The sequence below is a fragment of the Hemiscyllium ocellatum genome, chromosome 7, assembly GCF_020745735.1.
Source record: "Hemiscyllium ocellatum isolate sHemOce1 chromosome 7, sHemOce1.pat.X.cur, whole genome shotgun sequence".
NCBI classification, from domain to species: domain Eukaryota; kingdom Metazoa; phylum Chordata; class Chondrichthyes; order Orectolobiformes; family Hemiscylliidae; genus Hemiscyllium; species Hemiscyllium ocellatum.
Genome location: NC_083407.1, coordinates 74345341 through 74370099, shown reverse-complemented (window position 1 = coordinate 74370099; position 24759 = coordinate 74345341). Strand labels below are relative to the sequence as shown.

Sequence of the window (24759 nt, the reverse complement as noted above, 5' to 3'; positions counted from 1 at the left end):
GTGCAGTAGAGGTTTGAGGTTCAATGTGGGGTTTGTCTGACAGGAAGTGATTTGATAGATTAGCCCAATAGTCCCTTTCATTTCAAATAGTTAGGGTTGGTGTGATTGAATCATAAAATTCTTCAGGGGCTATAGAGAATGCTTCCTCTGGCTGACTCATGTAGAACTAGGGTCACCCCTCCAATTAAGGGAGTAGTAGTTTGTGACTGAGATGAGAGGAAATTTCAGTCATCAAGTTGTGGATCTTTTAGGATTCTCTCCTCTTGAAAGTTTTGGTCACCTGTTATTAAGTATACTTGAGAAAAGAAATTTATGTTTGAGATATGAGTATAATTTGACTAATGACTTAGGTGATACTTTTGGATTAGGGAGTATGCAATTGCTTTCGGATAAAATAAAGTGGGTGTGGTCACAATGATTTGTTCTGAATTGTGCCGACAGCAAAACTGGAAAGCTGGATTTTTAAAGATTAAAGGAGGGCCGAGGTTGTTGGAAAGAAATACAAGGGGCTCTCACTTATTGACAATGGTAAAAACATCTGTATTCACAGTGGATAGACTTGAGTCTCCAAATTTGCAGAAAGCTGTGAAGAATTTCAGGACGTAAATACTCATACTTGATTTAATGGCAAAAGCCCTTCACCAGGAATACAGGCAGAGTACCTGAAGGGTGGAGAGATACAGGCACTCTGCCTGTATTTCTGATGAAGGGCTTTTGCCTGAAATGTCAATTTTACTGCTCCTTGGATGCTGCCTGAACTGCTCTGCTTTCCCGGCACCACTCTACTCCAGAATCTGGTTTCCAGCAGTCATTGTTTTTACATACTTGATTTAATTTCAAGGTAGAATAGAGTTGATGACTAACAGGTAATCAGCATTTCCAGCTAGATGGAAGGCCCATGTGAGTCATGTTGCCAAGGAAATCTGCTTTGAGACGGGAAAGGTTTGTCACAAAACCAAACAATTGACGTGGCACAGAGGAGGCCATTTAGCCGACTATGCCAACACCTTTATGAAATATGTGAAATACTCATGTGGATGAAAATCTGCTAGGATCTGAGAGAAAAAGAAAGCAGTTCAAGATTGTAAATTTGTGCGGTGCATCTCCAGAATGTGGATGAGAGCCTATACTTGGCTTCAGTTTGTGAGAATTTAAGACCAAATTGGAAGATTTGCCTCACTTGAGCTAGACAGAAAGGATCTTCAGGAAAGGCCTTGCTCTGATGGATGGCTCTGTGGTTAAAGGATAACAGGCTAGGATGGGAAAGTAACAGAAGCAAACCTTTGGGAGCGAAGCATCACTTTGGCATGGTTCCAAAACAATTGAATCTACTTAAGGAATAGTATAAACTATTAACCATTGTGTGGGATTTTTGATTGTGATAAATGTAAAAGGGAAAAGATTATTCTGTGGCTTCTGTAGTTGCCAAAAAAATGTGTTTAGTCAGTTTTACTTTTAGTTCAGTTTTTATGGTAAAAGTCTTCAAAATCAAATCTTATCATCCTATCAGCTGGGTGTTTGATTTTTTTTCACCTTTCCAAGCAATTGGTCTTTAGACAATTGTGACAATGTTTCTTATATTCTTAGTAAATGTGACAACCAACTACATCCACTAAGCTTCCACAGACTGCAATGAGATCGTGACCAGATGAACTTTTTAAAGTGATGTTAATTGAGAGGTAAATGCAACTCTGTTTTATGGAAACTGAGATTTACTTGAGAGGACAATTGGAGCAAATAAAGTTTAAAGATTTATTGGATAAGTAGTGGTTTCAAAGTGCAGCACTCACGTCCCAATATCAGTTTAGATTTTGCACTCTGAATTGTGATTTGAAGTTCGAACCATGAGTTAGAGGCAGGAGTACCACTGATTGATCTATATCTGAGACACAGATTAGCAATAGATCTGATTGATTTCTGGAAGGAATCATTATAAATTGCATGGCAGCACAGATCTGCACATAACTGAAGTTTAGGTTGTACGCTAATACATTTTGAATTTTTATATCAAATGTTGAGAAAATGATTAGTACTGATCCACTCAGCATTCTTTCATAAATAAAAACACAATGCTTGAAATACTCACCAGGCCTGGAAGCATCTTTGGAGAGAAAATATGTTAAAATATCAACTCAATGACCATTTATTTGTTCTGAGAGGGTAGAAACACATAACTTAAAAACAGATAAAATGAGCAAAAGTGGGAAAATAACAAAATGGAGGGGCAACAGATTAGAAGACAGGAATAATTTAAATTACAGGATTTGCAGTGACTTGGCCAAAGCAATTGATAGTGAGAGAAGTAACCAAATATATCATGTAACTAGAAGATATATCAGAGCAAAGGAGCAATCTCACTTGTTGCCATTTTGAAAATCTAGCCCCTAAGACTTGAACAGGAATGGACTATTTGGCTCTTTCAGCTTTTTGGAAGGAAATAAATGTGCAAGTGTTATGTGGATAAAGTGGAGAAACGAGACTGAGTACGGCTGGAAACTGTTCATCTTGCATTCATCAGGGTAATTTGCAAGAAATTAAAAATTTGAAGGAAAACACCATTTACACAGTGTGAGAGGAGTCAGTTGATTGGTTGGCATGTGAATTCTGATTGCTATGGAGAATAAGTAAAGTAATGCACAGCTGCCAGTTAAATGTCAGTTTTGCTAAAATTATAAATGGGGCAATATGCCTTCTTGGTCAAGGCATTGTCCCAGGAAATGAAGACAGAATAATTGTCACCTATTCTGTTGCAATGTAACAGGCTTGGTATGTGTATATGTTTGCAAAGAATAAAATCCTATATACTAACATGCAGCTTCCAGTATACTTAATTGAGCCGTACTGCGAGCTTGACAACCAGTTTAGAGATGTCAGTGTAATTCACAGCATTTTCAAGAATACACAGCAATTTAATGTTAGACAGTGTGCCATGTTTTGCAAGTACAGGCTGGTTGGGGTACGGTTGGTATTTTGGTGGCTGCAAATAACGTAAGAGATATGTTACAACAAAAACAGAAATTGCTGGTGAAACTCACCAGGTCTGGGGGATTGCAGAGTTAAATGTTTTGAGTCCAGTGACACTTAATCAGAAGAAATATGTTGCTTGATATGATGCACTGGTCTTTGGGATGTACAGCATACATATCTTAGAGCACACCAACACTGAAATTCACTCTTCTATGTGATGGGTATCACATCTTTTTGGTTGACAGGAGCATTGTGTAATGGCAATCACCATTTGTCTTGCGATTGGATAGTAGCAGCCTGAAATGGCTGGCTTCAGTTGTGGCTTATTTGGTTAGCGATACCTTGCGCTTCAAGATTGACTGAGTAATTTTAAGAACCGAAAGTTTTAAAAAAAAAGCTCAAACAGCACTACGTATGCCCAAATAGATGGTGTTGCCAACAGGATTGCCACTGAGACCAAATCTGAGACTGTACTATGTACAGTTTTGGTCCCTTTATTGAAGCATAAATAGAATTTCTTCAGTAGTTCAGAAAAGATTACTCAACTCCTGCCTGGGATGAAGGGCTTACCTGCTAAAGAAATGTTGATCTGCTGGAGTTTAGATGAATCAGGTGAAACATCCAAGATTTTGAGGCAAACAAAACAAAATACTGTGGATGCTGGAGATCTGAAACAAAAACAAAGTGCTGGAGAAAATCAGCAAGCCTGGAAGCATCAGAGGAGAGGAAAACAGTTAACATGTCTAGACCAGTGACCCTTCGGCAGAACTGAAGCAGCTGGGAAAAGACCCTAAAGCTGTGCCCTGTAGTTCTGGACTCCTCCCACCTCAGTGTCTATTTATCCCATCTATGCCCCTCATGATTTTATGAACTTCAGTAAGGTCACCCCTCAGCATCTGCTGCTCCAGGGAAAACAGCACCAGCCTATTTGGCTTCTCCCTATGTGCTTTAACCCTCCAGCCCTGACCATATCTTTGTACATGTTTTCTGAAAACTTTGAAGTTTCTGTAGTGGAGAGACCATAATTGCACACACTATTCTGAAGGTTTTTGTCAAATCCATAAAAACAGCATTTCCTTAAACTTCTTTGTTTACATCATCAAATAACACAATTTAATTATGTTGTTCAAGTCTGATTATCTGTTTACAGATTCATTCTCGAACTCCTTAATTAATTCGCACACCTCTGAGAGCCTATTGATTCTTGTTCCTGCATTCCCAATGTAATGTTTATAAAACTTTATAACCACTAATGTTCGACTGGCTCACTTATAGTTAGTCACACACTAATATGCTTTTTTTTTGTTTCAGGGTGTCACATTTGCCACTCTCCAGTTTCCCTCTATAGAAAGGTTATTGTCCGTCCCTTTGGTATTTCCAGAATGAAACCTCCCTCTGCAGGCTTTCCACATTCTATCATCTGAAAAAATTGAATTTATACAAAACTTTGCATATGTGCTAACTTGCACCATGACCTGTTCACCCATTATTCATACTTCATTTAGAAATCTGGTGATTTACCTGCTTCTGCTGAATTTTTGCCCCATCCATTACCTCTATGATTTCTGTTTCTATCAATATTTTGTCAGAATCCCCCCTTCCTCAGTCAACACTGAAAGAAAGTACTGAGTTAGGATTCTTGACTTGTCTTGGACTTTTAGGCTACCGTCACGCACTTTGTTCCTAATTGGACCCTCACATCCTCTTTATATGGCTTGGTGTTTACATGTTATTAGAAGATTTTTGGGTATCCATTTATTTTGATTGCCATTCTATTCTCATTCACTATCGGTCTTATATCTTTGAACTTCCAATTTCCATTTTTGTCTGTCCCAATTGCAGCTAGAGAATCACCTACAATGTCTCTTCTTCTCCCCCCCCCCCCCCCCCCCCCCCCCCCCCCCCCCCCCCCCCGCCCCACCAACAGTCCTACCGGTGCTCCTCGAGGATCTAACCTTGATCCTCCTCTTGTCTCATCTCCATGCAGCCCTGAGCCAGCATCGTCCAGAAACCTGTCAGTTTTCCTTGTAAACTGGTTCCATTCAGTTCTTCCTCACCACCACTGTTCATCACTTCCCCACAGTTTCTAACTTGGTAGACTATTTCTCTGACATACAAAACTTGATCTGAAGTTTCTTCTACCTCAATAATGGGAAGACAGGAGCTATTACCTTAACGCTGTAACTGCAATCACTTTACTGGAAACTGAATCTATCATTTTCTCTGACAGTTACCTTAAACTAAACCAGACTGTGAGTAACCTTTTCATATTTGAACCCAGTATAATCTATTGAACACAAAATTGTGCAATCATTAAAACTACTTCCCCGAGTCTCATTGTCTGAGTCCATCCTTGCCTCAGCATGTTTGCTGAAACCGATTTCCGTCCCTTTGGTCCCTCTAGAGTTACCTCTTTTGACCCACCCCCTGCATGCCTTACACATTCTATCCTCTTGAAAATTTGAGTTCGTTCAAAACTTTGCACATGTGCTAACTCCCACTGTGAATTGTTCACCCATTGTCCATGCTCATTGCCCTTCCTTGGCTTTTGATTTACCAACACTTGCAGTTTAAAATCATTGAACTTGTTTTCAGGTTCCTCGTGTCCTCACTGCTCTCTATCTCTGCTGTATCCTCCAGTCCTGTAATACTCTAGAACATCCATACTTCAGTTTTGACATCCGGACTGTGTCAAATTTTGATCACTTCACTGTTGGTGGCTGTCAAAGCTTTAAGCTGTTGAATTCATTAGTCTCGAGAAATCACTCCAGGAGTTCCTCTGGGTAATGTCCTAAGTGTAACTGTCTTCAGCTGCTTCATCAATACCCTTCCCTCCATTCTTAGGTCAGAAGTGAGGAATGTCTGCTGATGATCAGACACTGAAGCAGTCCATCTTTCCTTGCAGCTAGACCTATGCAACATTGAGCTTGGGCTGATGTGGCACAATGCTATTGGCAACCTAAGTACCATACTATGACCATCTTCGAAGGCAAACATCTAACCAACACAACTTGACATTCACTGGCATTATCATTGCCAGTAAGGAATTCACCAATGTCTGGGGTTTCTATTAGCTAAAAAGTGAACTGCTTTAGCTATATAAATACTGTGGATACGAGAGCAAATGAGAGCGTTCTGTTCAAGTAATTTAGCTCAAGACTCCCTAAAGTCTGCACATGATCTACAAGGTAAAGTCAGGAGTGTGATGGAATACTTTTCACTTGATTAAATACAGCCCCATCAATACTTGAGATACTTGTCACCATCGAGCACAAAGCATCCTGCTTGATTGGCACAGCATCCACTTTCAACATTCACTCCCTCTGCCACCGAGACACAGTGGGGACAGTGTGTACATCTACAAGCTGTATTCCAGTAACAAAACCAGGATCCTTCAAAAACCCTTTCAAACATGTGACCTTTATCACCTGGAAGGCCAAAGGTAGTAGATACGTTGGAACACCAATGCATACAATTTCCCTCCAAGCTGTACAGCATCCTGATTTGGGACAGTTTTGCTGTTCCTTCACTGTAACGTCAAAATCCTGAACTTGATGCCGAACAGCACTGCAGGTATACCTGTATTGCATAGAATGCATGTTTTCAAGAAGGCAGCTTACCAGCATCATCTCCAGGGCTGTTATCGATGAGCAATGAACATCACACTAGTAAGTGATGTTCACATGTTTTCAAAATATATTAGAGTGTTAACAAAAGCATTCAAATGGAGACTGGCAAATTGGACCTAAAACTGGCTTTGTGGTAAGGGCCAAGGGTAATGTTGGTGCTTTTTCCCCACTGAAAGACTGTCAATGCCGAGTCTCTCAGACCTCACTATTCAGTCTCTTTCTCTGTAGTTAATTATTTAGACTCAAGTAGGGCACATGACAGAGAACATTGGAACAGAAATAAAAACTAACTCGGTATTTAGCAAGAAGAACGCTTTCGACTGCAGAAAGCAATTGATGATCTGGTTTATTGGTCAGAAAAATAGAAAATCACATCTTGGGAATTGTAACAAGGCAAAGGAATATTAAGTGAATGGAAGAATACTAAATGTGATTGAACAGGTTGATGAGTTGAATGATGTGCTATATGGCATGCTTTTCACATTAACAGGGACACAGAATACAAGTGCATGGAGTTAATGTTACTGTTTTCAATACTAGACTATTTGGGTACGACATACAATTCTGATCCCTACTTTTTTATTAAAATACCTTTTGTGTTGGAGATTTAGCCCAGAGTAGCAAACTTGAACTGTGAAAGATCTGAAGAAGGATCACTGGACTTGAAAGGTTAACTCTCTCTTCTCTGCATAGTGCTGCTAAACCTGAACCTTTCCAGCAATTTCTGTTTTTGTTCCAGAATAAGCATTTCCATTCCATGTTAGTCTTATTTTGAAAGCATCATCAGGCTTTTGAAATGAAAATTAAATAGGGAACACTACCTTGAAACACAGTGGGAGGAATTTGGACATTCACATAACTGTAGTCCATGAGATGGGTTTTGAGCAGATCTTTAAAGCTGGGAGAGCAGTGGAGAAGTGTTGAATTTTTCAGAAAGTAAGAGGACAGTTGAAAGTTGTGCCACTAATATTGGGGTGAATGTTGAGCAACTACACAAAAGAGCAGAGTCTGAACAGAGAGGAGAATTCATGAAGCTGTGGGAAGTTTAAATCAGATGGGAGGAATTTGTGGAGAGATTTGAAAACAGGGACTGAGGAATTCAAATGATATATTCTCGTGCTCCAAGCACTTTTAGGTGAGGATGGTCACTGCACTTGAGCAGGATAGAATTTTAGGTAGTTTAGAGTTTGAAGAATTTGAGACCTGCAAATGTGACGTTAGCCTGATAGCTAAGAGGCAATGCAAGTGTGCGTTAGGACAGTAAAGTGTGGAAACACGTTCTGTAATAAAGATGAGATTGTGTGTCTTTAGTATGAAAAATGAGGATTGAAACTCAGCTGTAGGTTGAACAGGACTTGAAGGAATTCAACAATATATTTATTAACAAATGACCAAAGGAAGATTGTATCATTAGTTGGGGAGCAACATTTAGTGTGGGGACTGAAAACAGATTTCTGTCTTTGTCAGGAAGTTCTTAATTATCCATGACTTGATGGCTAGCCGACATCTTGTGGATGATTATGAATTTAAGAAATGTGGTTTTCTGTCAAACTGGGCATTGACAGCAAATGGAAGATGACCCATGCCTCTAGTTATTATTACAGAGATACAGTAAGTTGATGAAACTTAAAGTTTCATCCCAGCCTTGGAAGACTTGAAGTGACAGACTGAAGATAAGAAGAAATTAGTGTTGAAAACTAGGCTTGTTTTCTTTGGATGTGTAAGTTTGTAATCTTGAGAGTTGAGCAGTGAAAAAGGATGACTGCAACTATTCTAAACCTTATGTATTAGTTGAAAAGGACAAAGATAAATCTCAGTTGTGGAAGCGATAAATTGTCTTAATCTAGGACATTGATGTCCACTCCTGCCATGATTTTGTGGGGTCACCGAAATTCAGACTGAGAGAATTCGGATAGTTTTATGATTTAGATTTCAGAGTGGCAGATAATATTCTAAAACCTTTGAAAAGGAGAGTTTGGAATGAGGAGTAATCTAAGAGCATTGGTCAGTTGATGGTAAACTGTTGTATTACGATGACTGGTTTGAAAGAATGAGATTATATTGACTCTTAAGAGTCATTAACATCAGGAGAGAAATTGACAGATTGCGTTGATGGGAGAAAGAACATGAGAAGTGACATGTTAAGAACCATGAGCAGCGATGGGGAGAAATTAATATTGAGGATCAAAGCTAAATTATTGGTAGGAGATGTAAAATGAAGAATCAAAGAGGAAGATTAGCAGAGGCAGCTAAATGAATAGGAATGCTGTGAGCGAGGAAAACCATGAAGTCTTGACTAGAAGGCGCATGGAATGGTAAAGGGGTGGCTCATTGTGTTGAAGAAAAACTTAAGGTTATTAATGTCCTGTGGGCTGGTCCTGGAAATTCTTGAGATTTGTTTGCTGGGGGAAATGGGGCTCATGGTTAGTGCCTTAATAAAGGCCACTGTACCATATGTACCAGATATTCCCAATTTTTCAGTCCTTGGATTTAAAAGATTGAAAACATTAATTGTATCCAGGGGAATGTCAGGCGTAAGAGATAATTGCATCGTGCAATTACCACTACAACAAGGGCAGTTAGGTAGGTCATAAATACTGACCTTTCCAGCAATGCTAATATCCCAAAAACAATATTTTACAAAACAGACTCTTTAAAGTCCACAACAATAAAATTGGAATGGTAGGTAGAGAAAGTATGAAGAGTTGGAAAGTCTTTTGTGATTCATGACATGCTGTTGGAAAGCCCACATTGAATGTGTGTTGATTTTCTACATTGACCCAAGTGGTGTACTGTCTTGAGAGATTACACATTGTAGTCATAATATGTTATGCTGATAGTGCTATGTTATATGAAGGATTATGTCCTTACTGAGAAGGTGGCAGTGAATTGCCACCCTGAAAACTGCTGTCCTTGTGTAGACACATTCATACTGCTGTCAGGGAGGATGTTCAGGATTTTGACTCGGAGGTTGAAGAAATAATTATAGTCACTTCCAAGTCAAGAACATGCGTAACTGAGAGGGGAACTTGCAAATGGTAGTTTTCTCAAACAGTCTACTAGCTTTGTTCTTCTGGGTAGGAGAGGTCACCTATTGGAAAGGCAATGTCAAAGGAGCCTTGGTTGGTTGCTGCAATGTGGATCGTACATTCTGCTGCCACTCTGCATAAGCGGTGGACAGAGTAAAAGTTCAGAGGATTCCAGTAACACTCAGTCTCTGACCTGCTCTTGTAGTCTCTGTACTTGCGTGGCAGGTCCTTTAAGTTTCTGATGAATGGTTAACTCCCAGAATGTTAGATGGTTCAGCAATGCTAATACCGTTGAATATCAAGGGGAGATGGATGTGTCCTCTTTTGTGGAGTCATTCCCTTATATTATGTGGTACAGATGTTACTTGCTAGTTATCAGTTGCTTTGAGTGTTGTCCTGTTTACCAGTTCTTTTGACAATACTGTTTTGGACAGACGTATCTGTAATCAATGCTGTCCCTTGGTCGATGAGTTAATGCTTCGCCACAGGGTAAAAAATAATTTGGAGGAACTAAGGGTAGTAGCAATATTCTTGCATTTGTGGGGAGGCAGATGAGACTTAAATGACCATCACCAAGAATATCTGTCACTAAACCTCTGATAATTCCCTTATGTTGCTCACTGTACATTTGTTTGAAACTATGAAGTGGCTTAGGAAGCTTTACTTTACGTTGCAACATAAACAAAAGTTGTTGTTGATGACTATGCACTTAAAGGATCACGAATGTTTTATCTCCACCCTTATGGCTGCTGGTTGACAAAGTTAGGGCATTCCACAGTGTCACCAAGTGGCTGAATCTGACCAATACATCCAGATTCCAAATTTTTCAGTTTTAACCCTTTATATTTTGTAGCCATTATAATAGAGCTAACTTAGTGAGATTTGAAGTAGAAAAAACCCTTGCTACCACTTAGAAGCACGGAATTTGCTATGTGAGATTTTCCAATTTAAAAATTGGGCTTCTTGATGTGTTTTAAAATCGAATTTTACAACCACCTCAGTGATTTTAATATTAAGTAAGTTTTCTCTCTCTTTCCCAAACCTTCTCCAGCCTGCAAATGTTTGTTTGTGGTTGCCCTGAAGTACAGTGCTGAGAGAACAAGCATCTAGTGTAATCAAAAGCAATGAGAAGAAATCAGCAGCAAATGCATGGCATTTTCTCTCTCACTCACTCACTTACTCACACGTGTTAGGGACTTTGAGATTCCGTGATTCTATGATACTACATGAGAAGTAATATAATGCAAATCCATATATTTCTGGAATTACACAACACTAAAAATTGCAATATTTTCACTATTAAGCATTAAGTATTTCAAGTGTCACAATAGCGTTTTCATTGAATGGTAGAGTCCCAGTGAATTTAAGAGTGGTTCCTCCATTTTATAATTTACTGTGAGATTGAATTTTCAGTCATTAGTGGTGGTGTCTCAGAACTGAAGATGTCATCTGTCAAGCTAAGCAAGTCTTCAGATGACTGATGAGCCCAATTATGAATTCCCAACATTTTCTGCACTATGGGTGTGTTGTTGCTTGGGGAAATGAAACTTGTTGCCTTGAATTGGCTTACTTTTTCCATGCTGCTGTCATTCCATCTTGCTGGCAAGTGGCTGCATTTCACAGTGGCTTAAACTTTGCATCAGCAGCTGCTATGATGTGCAGTCACTAATTTGCTCTTCTGAGATAATGACATCATGTCTCCATGCTTTTGGGTAGCTTTTTTGGCACAGCTTTCAAACTCTAAAACTTAAGATGAGGGGAAGATTTTGAACAAAATCATATTTATTTATGCATAGAGTTAAATGTCATTTCATGTTCTTGTTAACGTTAATATTAAATGCAACCACAGCAGGTCAAAGTTTCAGTAACAAGATGCAGGAAGTTATTTTCAGTGCCACACCCCGTGATTAGTGGAGAATTTTGCACAATTATTTTAATTGTAGCAATTGTTGAACTTAATTGATAGCCTTGCAACCAATTCAGAACAATTGTACATAGAGGTTTATCAAAGAATTGTGAATAAATAGGGGTTTTCACCTATAAAAACTAGGCATTACATTATATTTGCAATTGTTGTCCATCCCCATAGTTGCAGCCTAGTCGACTGAATGGTCTTGATAGCTGATATTCCCGTGAACAATGTTAGATGTTTTCCACGGCAGAACATCACTAGACATAAACAACATTAGCAAAGAGATTTTCTTTCTGTTAAATTTGAATATTATTCTGGATTTTATATTTGAATTACTTGGGATATTTTCCACACATTAGCAAGCAAATGTAATTTAGATTCAAGACAGCTCAACATGCAGGAGTTACCATTCTTTCCAATCTTATCAGGTATTTGTGAAATTTATCTTACTGTTTGATGTTGTAGTGTGAAACTACATAAACTGTACTGTGTACACTAAATATTACATTAAATAAGAAACTCAGTTTCTGTCTGCCATGTTGCAACTCTAGCTCTTCAAATCTCACTTCCCATCAATTTTTTTCTGACTTTGTCCACTAGATATCCACTTTCCTTGGTTAGTTGCACAGCTGGAATGTTGAGCGGGACCCCTTCCAGAAACATGGGGAGCTGGAGGTGGTACAGATGTTGTAGGTTGTCACTTCATTCTATGCCAAGTTTCTGGCCAGCTCCAGAATCTTGATGGTCAGGAAAACAGGGCCCTGACCTTGGCATGTTCATTACGGTAATACTTGTGCAAATGGATATGTTCAAGGACGAAGTGGAGACCTTTGCTCCCTCACCGCTTTTGCCCACTTTGCTTTGTTTGTTAATTGTTTTTTAATTATGTACAGTTCAAAGCAGACAACGGGTAAACGTTCGAAGAAATTGAGATTGAAGCTCTAGTGTTTTAGTGAGGAGGTTTTTGTTTGTAATCTGCAACTTTGTAAATTTGTTAAGATTGTTTCAACTTCTAACCTTCATGAATTGTGATTGGAATGGAATATGGTAGCAGAGAATGGTTGCTTAAAGATGAAGGTTGGAGGCCAAGAAAATCAAAATTATACACAAAACTAAAATCTTAGTCATACTGGACATTTCCGAAGGCATCGAATTGTAGTCTGTAGCACAGAAAGGCCCTTCAGCTTATCGAGTCTGTGCCAGTCAAAAAGAACCATCTAACTGTTCTAATACTAATTTCCAGCACTTGGTCCACAGCATTGTAGGCCTTGGCATTGCAAGTGTACGTCTAAACACTACTTAGATTTTTTTTTGTAAGGGCTTTCTGTATCAATTCTTACAGGTGGCGACTTCTAGGTTTGCAGTACCTCTGAGTGAAAAAAAGTTCTTCATATCTCAACTAAGCTTGCTGCCCCTTAGCTAAATCTAGGCCTCCTTGTCATTGATCTCTCTGCCAAGGGCAAATATTCCTTCCTGTCTATGCCCCTTATAATTTTCTACATCTCAATCATGTCCCCACTCCGTCTCCTCTGCTGTAAAGAAAGCCATCCCAGTCTGCCTAATTTTTCTTCATAATTAGAGGTCTCCAGCCCAGGCAACATTCTTGTAAATCTCCTCTCCCAAGCAATCGCATTTGATTTGATTTATTAAGGCTGTCACATGTACTGAGGTACAGTGAAAAGTATTGTTCTGCATGCTATCCAGGAAAATAATATCATATATCAGGATAATAGAACAGTAAGATGTAGAGAAAGATCGACTTTAGTACAAGAGATATGTTTAAAAGTCTTAAGTGGGCAAGAAGCTTTTCAATCTGTTAGTACTTGTTAAAAAAATTATGTATCTTTTACATGACGGAAGAGAGTGGAAGAGTATGTCCTTCTGTAACTTGGCTTTCAAGTACTCTAGTTGTGGCCTAAGCAAATCTTCTTTACAGTTCCAAAATAACTTGCCCGCTGTTTAACTCAGTGCCTCAGCTAACAAAGCAAAGTATCCCGCCATAACCATTTTATTACCTGTCCTGCTATCCTCAGGGACTGGCAAACATGCGCACACAGGTTCCACTGATATTTGGTGTTTCCGAGGATCCTACCATTCATCATGTTTTCCTTTGCCTTGGCTGTCCTGCCCTTGTGCATCACCTCACATTTGTCTGGATTGAATTCCATTTGACACTGATCAGCCCATCCATATTCTCCTGCAATCTAAGGCAAACCTGCTAACTATTTACTAACTTCTGTATTACTTGATCAGCCCTCCTACATTCAACTCTAAATTGTTTCTGTACCACAAACAGCAATGGCCCCAACACTGATCCGGGCGTGACGCTGTGATGCACATGACCCCATTGGGATCTCTGTCTTCATTCTGCACCCAGGTCTTTTGGACATTATCATATTTAGTGATTCCTAATGTAATGTCCTTTCAGAAGCATCATCCTGTACAATATTTCCCTCCATCGCATTTGGACATAGAATTGGAGAAGTTGTCGCATATTTCTAACGGTCTGATTTCTCTCCAAGTTTCTTATCTCAGGTGGTTTAGAAGTTTTGTAATTCTCCCAGAATGCATTTTCTTCAACCTTGGAAGATTTGTATCTCTCTTACTTGAGGAATCTTGACCTCTATTCTGATTGTCTGTCTGTAAGTGATTTTCTCTGGATGACTTTTATCTACAAAAGATTCCAAGAGATGATATTGGTTGGTCAATTACCTGAGCCTGAAGGCACATATTTTCTGAAATTACCTTTGCAGGGGATCCAATCCCTGCTAACTGAGAAGTCAAAGAATTCCTACAGTACAGAAAGACACTGTTCAGCCCATTGAGTCAGTACCAATTCTCTGAAGAGCATCCCACCTAAACCCAGCCCCCTACCCTATACCATAACCTTACATTTTACCATGGATAATTCCCCTGATCTGCACATCTTTGGTCTGTGGGAGGAAACTAGATCATCCCACAGAGACCCACACAGATATGGGTAAAATGTGCAAACTCCCCACAGATAGTTACCCAAGGCTTGGCTTAATTTTGAGTCCCGTGTGCTATGAGGCAGCAGTGCTAAACACTGAGCCATGGTGCTACCAAGGTAGTTGTCCCATAACAGCATCTGGAGGCCTTGAACTCCTGAATATTCATCAAGGAAGACAGATTTTCAGTTGAGAAAAGTGTATTGTTTCTCACAGTATCCTGGATTTCATAGGCTAGAAAATTAATTTTTGTTTGTTCTGAATCTGTAGATGTTGGTTTGGCTTTCATGGAGTTGCATGCAGCTCATTTTGTTCAGTTAACCCTTATCTTCCATCTGCTGACAGATATTTGTTGAAATACTTAAGCTGATAGCTTCAATTTGAGTAAGATATGTCGATTCACTCTCTGTGGATGTCTTCCTGGTAAACTAGATGTTTTTCACACCCTCAATTCTGTTATAAGAGGATTGTTGCTTACTTAGCACTAACTTTGTTGATCGTGGGAACTCTGAACGACAAAAGATTAAAATGTTATTCTTGAACTTGAGTCAGCGCATCATCTGACAATAAAGTCAAGTCTGCTGTATCAACTCGATCACAACTTTGCTTTTGCTGTCTAACGTATATCAATAAGTTGATCAGGAATTCTGTGTGTTTTCAAAGTGCTATTTATTAAGGGATAAATATTGGCTAGGACGTTGGAGAAGACTCCCAAGTCTCCTATGGGGTCACTTGTGTCCTGCCTTTTAGGCTAGTTGGGACTCTAGGATTGACACCACATCTGAACCTTGCCAACCAATCCAAACATGTGCACGCTAGGTGGGTTAGCCATGGGAAATGTTGGATTACAGGGATAGGGTAGAGGTGTGGGTCTGAGTGGGTTGCTGTTTGGAGGGTCGGTGTGGACTCAGTGGGTTGCATAGTCTGCCTCTGTACTGTTGGGATTCTGTAATTCTATGAATAATTTCAAGATTTCTGAACTCAGTCATAATACTCATTCTTGTTCTTATTACTGCTCTTTCTGGCAAACTTTACTGATTTTATATTCAGAACAAGGTTTTTTGGTACCTTTGTGTCACTCTTTTAAAGTCACAAACTTCCTGTTGACAGGATGAAATGATTCTCTTTTGACAACATTGGTAATGGTGGATTCTGTCTTATTTTTGGATTCTGCCATGATTCTAGGATATACACTGAAAGCTTCCAATGGTTGTCCCATAACTTATTGGTTGATTATGATTTGTTCCTGGACCAATTGTTCTCTTGGAACTAGTTGATCCCATTCTCCTACCTCAAGGATGTTGAGGTCAAAGCATGCATGAGAAAATGTGAATCGCTATGCATTTTCAACTTTTTCAAGCACTTTGTGTTGCAAAGTCACTGTTGCCTCGAGAGTTATTCCATGTGGACACAGCGTAGTTTCATTTTTACAGGCTGCAACATGTTTTTTTCAATCATTGTTAGATCTGATAAGGCAGTGACTGAACTCTGTATGGTGCTTAGAGTTAATGAGATCTCCAAACTTTGATTTCCTCTGGAATGCCTTCCTCTTTTCTAGAGGTGATTGCACTACTATATTACGAGGTTTTTTTTCCATGATTGGACACTGCTTATGTCCGTGAGGCTTGTTCCACATTGCTGAGGCTGACTGTTTCGTATATGTTGTTTGGTTTGCTTGTTATGTTGGCTTATGTGTGTTTGTAGAGTGTCTGTTTATACTTTATAAAATGGATTGGTCCTGTTGGCCGTCTTCGCAAAGGACTCTCTAATTGCCAAATGTGACAGCTTTATTGTTACTTTTTTACAAGCCCACACTTTTTCCTGCACCTCTTCTGAGCTTCAGGGTTTACCCTGGAGTACGGCATTTGCTTTGCCATTCCTTCTGCAAGTCCTGCTGACTGCTCATCCAAGTGCTTCTAGCTGCTGACAAGCAGCAATTTCTTTAACTTGACTTCTGAAAATTCGTTCTCCTGGGTCAAATAGAATTTTTGTCATTATTGCCAACTTAAGATTTTTAATTATGATTACAATATTGTTGACCATGTAATATGCTTTGCAGAACCAACCACTATCAGCTAATGGCCATGTAGAGCATACATGCCAAACCTGATTCTCAATGTCTCTCCTAATTAACCTGTTCTGGATATTTTGTAACATCCCTCCAGAGCAAGTGGGGCTTGATCCTGGGCCTCCTGAATCAAAGGTAGGGCCAGTACACTACACCACAGGAACACAGTCTGCAGCTTTGTACTCAGCCTAAGGATGAACAATGAGTCTTGGCATGAAGAGGCATGTCTTAACAGTAGGAATTAGCTTATCACATTATAGTGATATCTATATGTTATGATGCTTTCATATTTAATCATCATTGTGGACTTGAGTTTGAGGGATTGTGGAAGTACCTGGATCGTGTTGTTTTGAAAAAGTTAATGCAAAGACCATTGGAACTTGGAAAGGAAGACTTTTCTTAGAAACCACATGCCTCTAGATAATTGCTGATCTCAGTTGCTTAATCTCACTTAAGGGGATACATCTGACTGATTTCTAAGTTGTTTTTATGGCTATTTTGTTTGAACAGTATTTGGCATGTTTGGAAATTATTTTTGGATTTTTCAGTTAGGGAAGCATGTTAAAGAACAGGCCGTTCAGCTTGTCTTTCCTGTTTCTAAAACATCTTTGTTATAAATCCAGCCCAAAACTTGATCGTTGTCTTGGAAGTTTGACTGCACGATGTTTTGATATTTGGTCTCCTGAGCAAACTGCATCTGTCAAGGCTCCAGAGACAAAAGCTTGCGTTTGAAAGTCCGTTTAAATATTGGTCAATGACAAAAACAAACAAATCTTACTAATCAGGAGGTTCCCCCCCACCCCCCCTCCCACGGTGAAGTGAATCTCTTCCAAAGATGCCTTATTTCCCTTTATCTATTGTACTTTTGTGTGTGTTCTGGGGTACAACATCATCTTTGCATATTATGAATTAAACAGTTTTGCAATTTTAATGAATCTGTTTTTTTCTTACAATACAATAAGTTACAGTTCAGCCACTAAGAAGATCACTGAAACTCTGTGATGCGTTGAAGCCGTTAACAAAAAGTTTATATTTAATAGAGAGAAAATGTACAAGTGACTGTATCAGGAACCAGGTAAACAATTAATTTGTTACCTTATGGAGGAGTGGGACCAGAGGAATATAATGCACTCCTCCAATGTTCATATTGAGATTAATCAGGAATCAGGGTTAATACCTCTGCCCCCATCAGGCTTTCATGCTAGACCTTTCATTCTCTACTTGAGACTCTATGTTACTAGCAGATTGGGTGAAGCCCTCATGCAATTAGGCGAACATTAATCATTTCAAAACAATTACCTTTACCTCACTTTGCTGTTGCCACTTCCTTCTAGAATTAAAATAGTAAGTGAAGATCTTGTGAGCTGTTGAGCCATCACTGGATAGTAATGAAGCTTTTGACCTTCTATTTGGCTGAAATTTATGAAATAGAAAGTGACCCATTCTGTGCCTGAGGCAGACATGACTTTTTTTGTGTTCAGCAAACAGATAGCCAATTCATGGAGGAAAAGATTCAAACATTGTCAATTTAATTTGAGGATCCCTTGATCAATACTTGCATTTGAAGTTTTGTTGTGCTGTGTCAAGATGTCTTGTCATTAAGCTGCTTCTCCAACTGATGTTTGGTTCTCTGAGAAGGAGAACCTAACTGATCATGCTTTAAGTATATGGCTGGGAAACATTCACAGAACATTTCATTCTGTCGCAACTAATGAAGGACCTGATGATTGCCAGATTTCAATTTAGGCCCAAAATTAAATCTAGGTGTCAGTACAGAGGCAGGTGATCAAAGACATGCAGAATAAAGATGAAGCTACCTATTGGAGATCCACCAACTGGCTATTGCGGCAGAAGGCAATAATGGAACTGCAATAATAGGTAAACTAATCTCAGCAAATGCCAAGTGCTTTGGTTATGACTTGATATATCACTGCCCAAAGTAAAAAGCAGGTCTTGAAATGATACAATCAGAAGAAAATGTGAAATTTGAAGTTAATGATGAATTCGGGCAAGTTATACTGGTCACAATGAGTTTTAGTCCCCTGACTGAGAGTTTAGTGGACTGACTTAACCAAGCAATGTTAGGTGATGCTTTCAGTTAACAGTATGTGGAACATATTGGTTAAAATGTTATATTTAATAATTAGTGAGGAGCTAAGCAGGATTGAGGACTACAAAGTTACTACTTGCTTGAGCTTTGGTGCCGAAAACATGCAAGGTCATAAAAGAAAGTAGAATTCTTTGTCAAATATCAGGAGTAACCCTTTTCTCAGTATAATTAAACAATCTCTAATGTGATCCTATTATGCTGTTAAGTGAGAAGTTTGAAATCTATATTTAAAATAAAGTATTGGATAATGCCTGGCCCTGCTGTTAACCTTGCATTAATTTGTGAATTCTTACAATTAGAGGACAGGACAGAAGAGTTTTCAATCTCTGTTTTGTGGTCACGGCAGCTAGGTTTAACCTTTTTGCAAAAAAACCTAGTAAGGAGAAAATCATGGAGAAAGGTGCTGAGGAACGCACATAGGACTCCAACAATTGATGTTACAAGAGTATTTGTCGATGTGAAAACATAACCATCGTGAGCATTGTGGAAGTGATCATGTAAGACCAATGAAATACAGCATAAAATTCTGGTTGATAATCAGCTTGTGAATTGACAGTGGCATGCTAAGAATTCTCTTTAGTTGATTGCAAGATATAGTCCTAGTATGTCGGTGGATAAAATCACAAATTGTTTTCTGTGCTGTGTGATAGATCATCTGATCTGGGAGATGCCCCACAGTTAGTTGGGTTTTTTGTTGTTTATTTGAATATTTTACACAGAGGAACAGGGTTTTAACCTAGGCAGAAGTCCAAAAAGGCAAAAGTGTAAATATGATTATGAAGCTGTAGTGGCTGCCAATAAACTTGAGGAAAAGTGATGGGCAAAAGAAAGAAAATTGGATGATTGGATAGAGAATGTAAGGTACCTGATCGGGGATAACTACACAACTAAAGAAGTATCATGATCCAGAAAAAAGCCATTTAGCCCATAATGTCTGTTCTGGTTTTCCATTGAGAACTATGACTTTGACTTAGTGATATTCTCGTCTTTTCTCTGTACACTTGCACATTATTTCCAGACAAGTAATGATCAGATACCCTCTGTTTCCCTCAATTGAACTAATTTCCACCTTCCTTCCAGATAGTGCATTCCTGAACCACTTGTCATGTAAAAATATTTTATTCTCAAGTCATACTTGCAAATCGCTATTACTCTGCCTCTGTCACGTGCAAACAATTCTTTAAATCACTCCCCTCGTAATTTTGGAAAATTGTATTTGATCTAATCTTAGGTGCCTTGACTCCAAAGAAAGTAATCTCAACCTTTCCAATGTATTCTCATAACTAAATCAAATAGGTTGTTTTACACTGAAAAGTTAATTTCATTTGGAAGTTATAGAACAGAAGAGAGGCTAGCTAGTATGTATTATGGAATGTATCTGGGTGTTATGGAGTCATAGAGGTGTACAGCACAGAGACAAACTCTTCGGTCAAACTGATCCATGCTGCCCAGATATCCTAAATGAAAGTAGACCCATTTGCCAGCGCTAGGCCCATATCCCTCTAAACCCTTCCAATCATATACCCATCCAGATGCCTTTTAAATGTCATAATTTACCAGTCACTTCCACTTCCACTATGCCCTCTAGTTCTGGACTCCCCCCATCCCACCCCAACCCAGGGGAAAAACCTTGTCTATTTTTCCTATCCATGCCCCAAATAATATTTGCAGATGTTCAAGTGGACTCTCCCACAACTTTTCCCATTACTGGAAAAGTAATCTTGAAAATCTCTAGCAATTTTGACTGTGTATTCATGAGTGTAGATCAGTTGACAAAAAAAGCCATGTTTCTGTCGGATGTTGTTTTTCAGAGAGAAGCATTTCTGAAATCATCCAAAAATGCAGAATTGAAAATAGAAGAAGCCGATATGGACTTGGTGGTTTGAACTTATTTTCAGCAACACTAATAAGTTATGTTAATATCAAAGGAAAACATTAAGGCATCTTCATGTTGCGTGATTACTTTAGGATAAGAAGTGTTTGATTAATAAGACTAGAGCCAAATTTAAAATATGGTATTAGGCCTGGAGGGCTTTAAGTATTAATAAAAATATAAATATATTCAAGATATTTAAGTTGCCAAGCAATGTAGGTTTGCAATGACTTTAAACCCCTGTCTCGGTTCGTCATTATTTTCTCTCTCATGCTCCCTCTCTTTGTGTTCACGCCCTCACTGTCATCCCTACCCTTGCTTTACTCCCATTCTCCTCACCACCTCTGTCTTGCTGTGACTTATTTTGGTTTAATGCTATGTACCAAGAGTCCTATGCTTTCAAAAATGGCTCCTAGCGCAAGTAGAAGGGATTTTGTGCAGATAGCTTTTAACTTGATTATCCAGAACGTTACACATGCATTTGCAATCCATTGGTGAAGAGTTGCAAAACTGTGGCTCGTGACCCCTGCTGGGTCACTGGGTAAGCAGTTGGGGTCATAAATTTCCTTTCCTTCAAGGCAGCAATGACCACTGTGGAAACAAAACTGGGCCTTAGTGGAGCTTCTGTTGTGTGCCGGTTTGATAGAACCATCATGTGCGGTATGCTTTGTGTTGAGATTTTTGCTGATTATAGCAAGATTTGATCAGTCTGAAGGATTATTATTGTTTATGTATTTCAAAGAAGGAGGAGTGGGTTAATGGAGATTGACAGCATTATGTTATCAGTTTTATGTTACTGAATAAATGAGTTTTGATAGCATGAGCATTGAAGGAGTTTTATTTATTGAAGTTGTGGCAGTGAACACGTCACCTGCAGTTAGCAAACTCTCATTTGCCATGGAGAAAAAGCTCTTTCGACCCATTATCAGTGTCTTCAGAACCCTCAAAAACATTTGCAACTCCCACTTCCCCTTAAACTGACAATACATTTTTTCCCCCTCCATTCAACTCTCTCTCAATTCTCTCCCTACCTCCACACTCTCCTTTTGGTGTTATTGTGACTTAAAAGCATGAAACTCAGGCTACAATGTTGAAAAGTCTGGGGTGCTATTGTGCTTGCATGTTATTGAAATTTACTACTTGTAAAATCTTTAACGTGTTAAATTTTTTTTGAAGTGTTAATTTGTTTCTGTTTAGTCTTTCATTCCATCCAAATAATAATGGAAAGATCTTTTGCAGTGAGCTTATTCCTTCCACAGTTTTGAAACCATTTCTTGTTGCATGAATCTCTTCATTTTGTTTTCTAATGGTCATGAATAAACAAAGATGAGACAATAAAGAAGGATAATGCTCTGATTTCACTATGACTTTGGATGGAGGGAACTTTCTTGTCAATGAATGGTCTAGGAAATGCATACTTTATGAAGAAAGATCATGGCCCTTCGAGTGAAAAGCAAGTTCAAGTCTGAGTCAGTGGCATGTAATTTACTGAGTTCTGCTGCAGTCTAGTGACACTAAACTTTAAAATTTTCATTTTACATCGTGTCTTTCAATTTTTTTGCATGCTTAACTTGACTTTTCCTGGATAATTTGGTAAGTGTGGATTCTCTTGCTGTGTAAAACCTCCTATGAGTTGAACATCATTACCATAGCTCTGTAACCCTTGATGTGCTTTTGCCATTTTAGATGAAGTAATTTTAAATTATTTTTCACCTAACTCAAAATGCAGCGCTCACATTAATGTAGTGTTCATCCTATTGGCAGTTTGGAAACTGTAGCTGATCATAGTGTTGTAAGCTCCTGATGGCAAGTCTAGTATTGACACATTCTGAAGGTTTGTCAAACAGAAACATTAACTCTCTTCCTCCACAGGTGATGCCTGACCTGAAGTTTTTGAGCATTTCCTGTGTTTTTTTAGCTTAGACTTCTAGTATCTGCAGTATTTTGATTTTGTATTGCTGAAAAAAGACACTTTGAAGCATTTTGTCACGTATTCATCAGGACAATTCTCACAAATGCCAATTCAAAGAGAAATCAGCATTTATGCTCCATGAAAGGAGAGTGCTAAAGTTAGTTGGCAAGTAGGCTATGATGGGCATGTTGCAATGGCGAATACAACAACTAGCGATTATTGATAGTCAACTACCAGCTTTGTTTACATTGGCCTAGAAGTTAACTGTCAAGCATCATTAATTCTTGCATTCTTCATAACAATCCTTGTCCTAATCACAGCCCATTTGCCAAACAATCAGCACTGTCCTCTCGTGCAAATGTGATTCCATTATTTGGTATTCTTGTAAATTATCAGATGAGTACAAAGAAAATGCCTGAACAATTCTTTTCAGCAATACTAAAGTTCTTTATGACCAGCCAACTATTTTGCTTTTCTAATAGTTGCTCATTCTGATTTAACTACTTAATTCTAACTATCATGAATTACTTCATGTTTGAAATTTAAAGTATCCACTTCAGCTGACATTGACGAATTCTCTTGAAAATACTTTAAATATTCACTATCTTCTGCTAACGCACTGGAACAGTAATTTGGAGCCACTGACGTTGTCATTGTGTACCAAGAAGGAAGTTGGCACATATAGCAGCATTGCTGTGCACTCATTGAATGTTTGCTACACATTTCACCTGGTTGTCCACTTCATTCATTGCCTCTCTGGCTGCCCTGTTTCTGGAGCAGTAAAGGGCATTGTTACAGGGCAGTGATCAGCGAGAAGACAATGAAGGATCTAGAATGGGCACCAGTGAGGGCTGGCAAATGGGATGATCAACTATTGGGAGTTTGACAGCAAGCAGATTGTGATCCCAGGATTTTTAACTCCTACTTTGGATACTATATTCTCTGGAAACTGCTCCTTAACCATGGGTAATAGGTTGACAGAATATGGTGATGAGAGGTTTAATCTGAGCGCCATAGAAACTTTTGAAAAATTTCATGTTTGATTGACAGTATGTTTGTTAAATATCTTTTTGGATTGCTAAATTTCAAGAGTGATCTTATTCTTTGAGAAAGTCTAACTACCTGTTCAGCAGCTGTAATGACACCAGATAGACTGCACCTACATGTGTGGTTTGTGCCCTCCTTGGAGTTGCAGTGGCAGCAAACACAGCCAAAAATATTACTTATAGGTTATGAAAACCTAGACCTTATTTTTTCGAGAATTTATAATGTCTTAGAGCAATGGCCGACTTTCTACCTATCTTGGTTTGTATAATTCGCTTCCTTCTGTACAAATTTTACATTTCTTGTAAAGAAATAATTAGATTGGCACTGCATGACAAATATACTTCTAGTGGTGTAACATGCTACCTAATGATTACAAAGGTTAATATTGTTTTGTACGAGTTTTATTGTAGCGGTGCTGCCTTGTAAATGAGGGGATCATTTGACCAAAGTATTCTCTATTGAAGGGATGAAATAGATATCCACTGAACAAACTAGAATGTAGCTGTTGAATTTCTTTTTTGTTGGTTTAGAAAACAGGTAAATGCAAATCAGACAAGGAATAGTAATTTTGTTTTAACTGAACTTTAGAACGTTTGCTATATTGGACTCATTTACTGATGTTAAACTCAGTTTTGTTTTTCAAAGATGTGTAAAGTCCTGTATAAACTGAAGTAGGATTTGTATAGTCTCATTCCTTGTCTTCCAAAATAAACTTGATATAAACCTGCAATTAATATGGGAACATTTACCCATTTAGTGTTCTGGTGAGTGTCTGTTACTGCTTTTCATACAATGGGTACTTTGTGTGATTGGAGTACGGAGCTCGATGTCTGGTTGGCCTAAGCACATTTTGGCTAAATTTGTTCTTAGAATTTTGTTAAAGGTAATGACTGGAAGCAAGATTTGTATTTTAAAAGCTGGCCTGTAAAATCTGGCTATTTATCGGTGCAGTTTATCTGCAAAAAACTGAATTCCCTAATGAAAAGGTAATGCAGAAACGTCAGTGGAAATTTTATTCCAGTTCCAAACTTTGTTCCCCTGGCAACAAAGTAATGCTATTGCATAAAATAGTGAAAGGTACAAAAAGGTATACAAATTCTCAGCACCAATTTGAGAGAAAAAGGATGCATTATTGTGTGCTTGTTCTATTGCTAGTTTTACTTCAATCTGCTATGGTTTTAGCTTTGCAACACTTTCTGAGTAAAGGAAACAGTTGTTTTATTGTTTCAACAGGTGGTTGAAG

At 38.6% G+C, this 24759-nt stretch overlaps 1 protein-coding gene across 1 annotated transcript in view; it reads left to right on the top strand.

Moving 5' to 3' along the window:
• Window positions 1-24759, top strand: part of nckap1 (NCK-associated protein 1) — a 201914-nt gene that overhangs the window by 39335 nt on the left and 137820 nt on the right. The window lies entirely within an intron of this gene.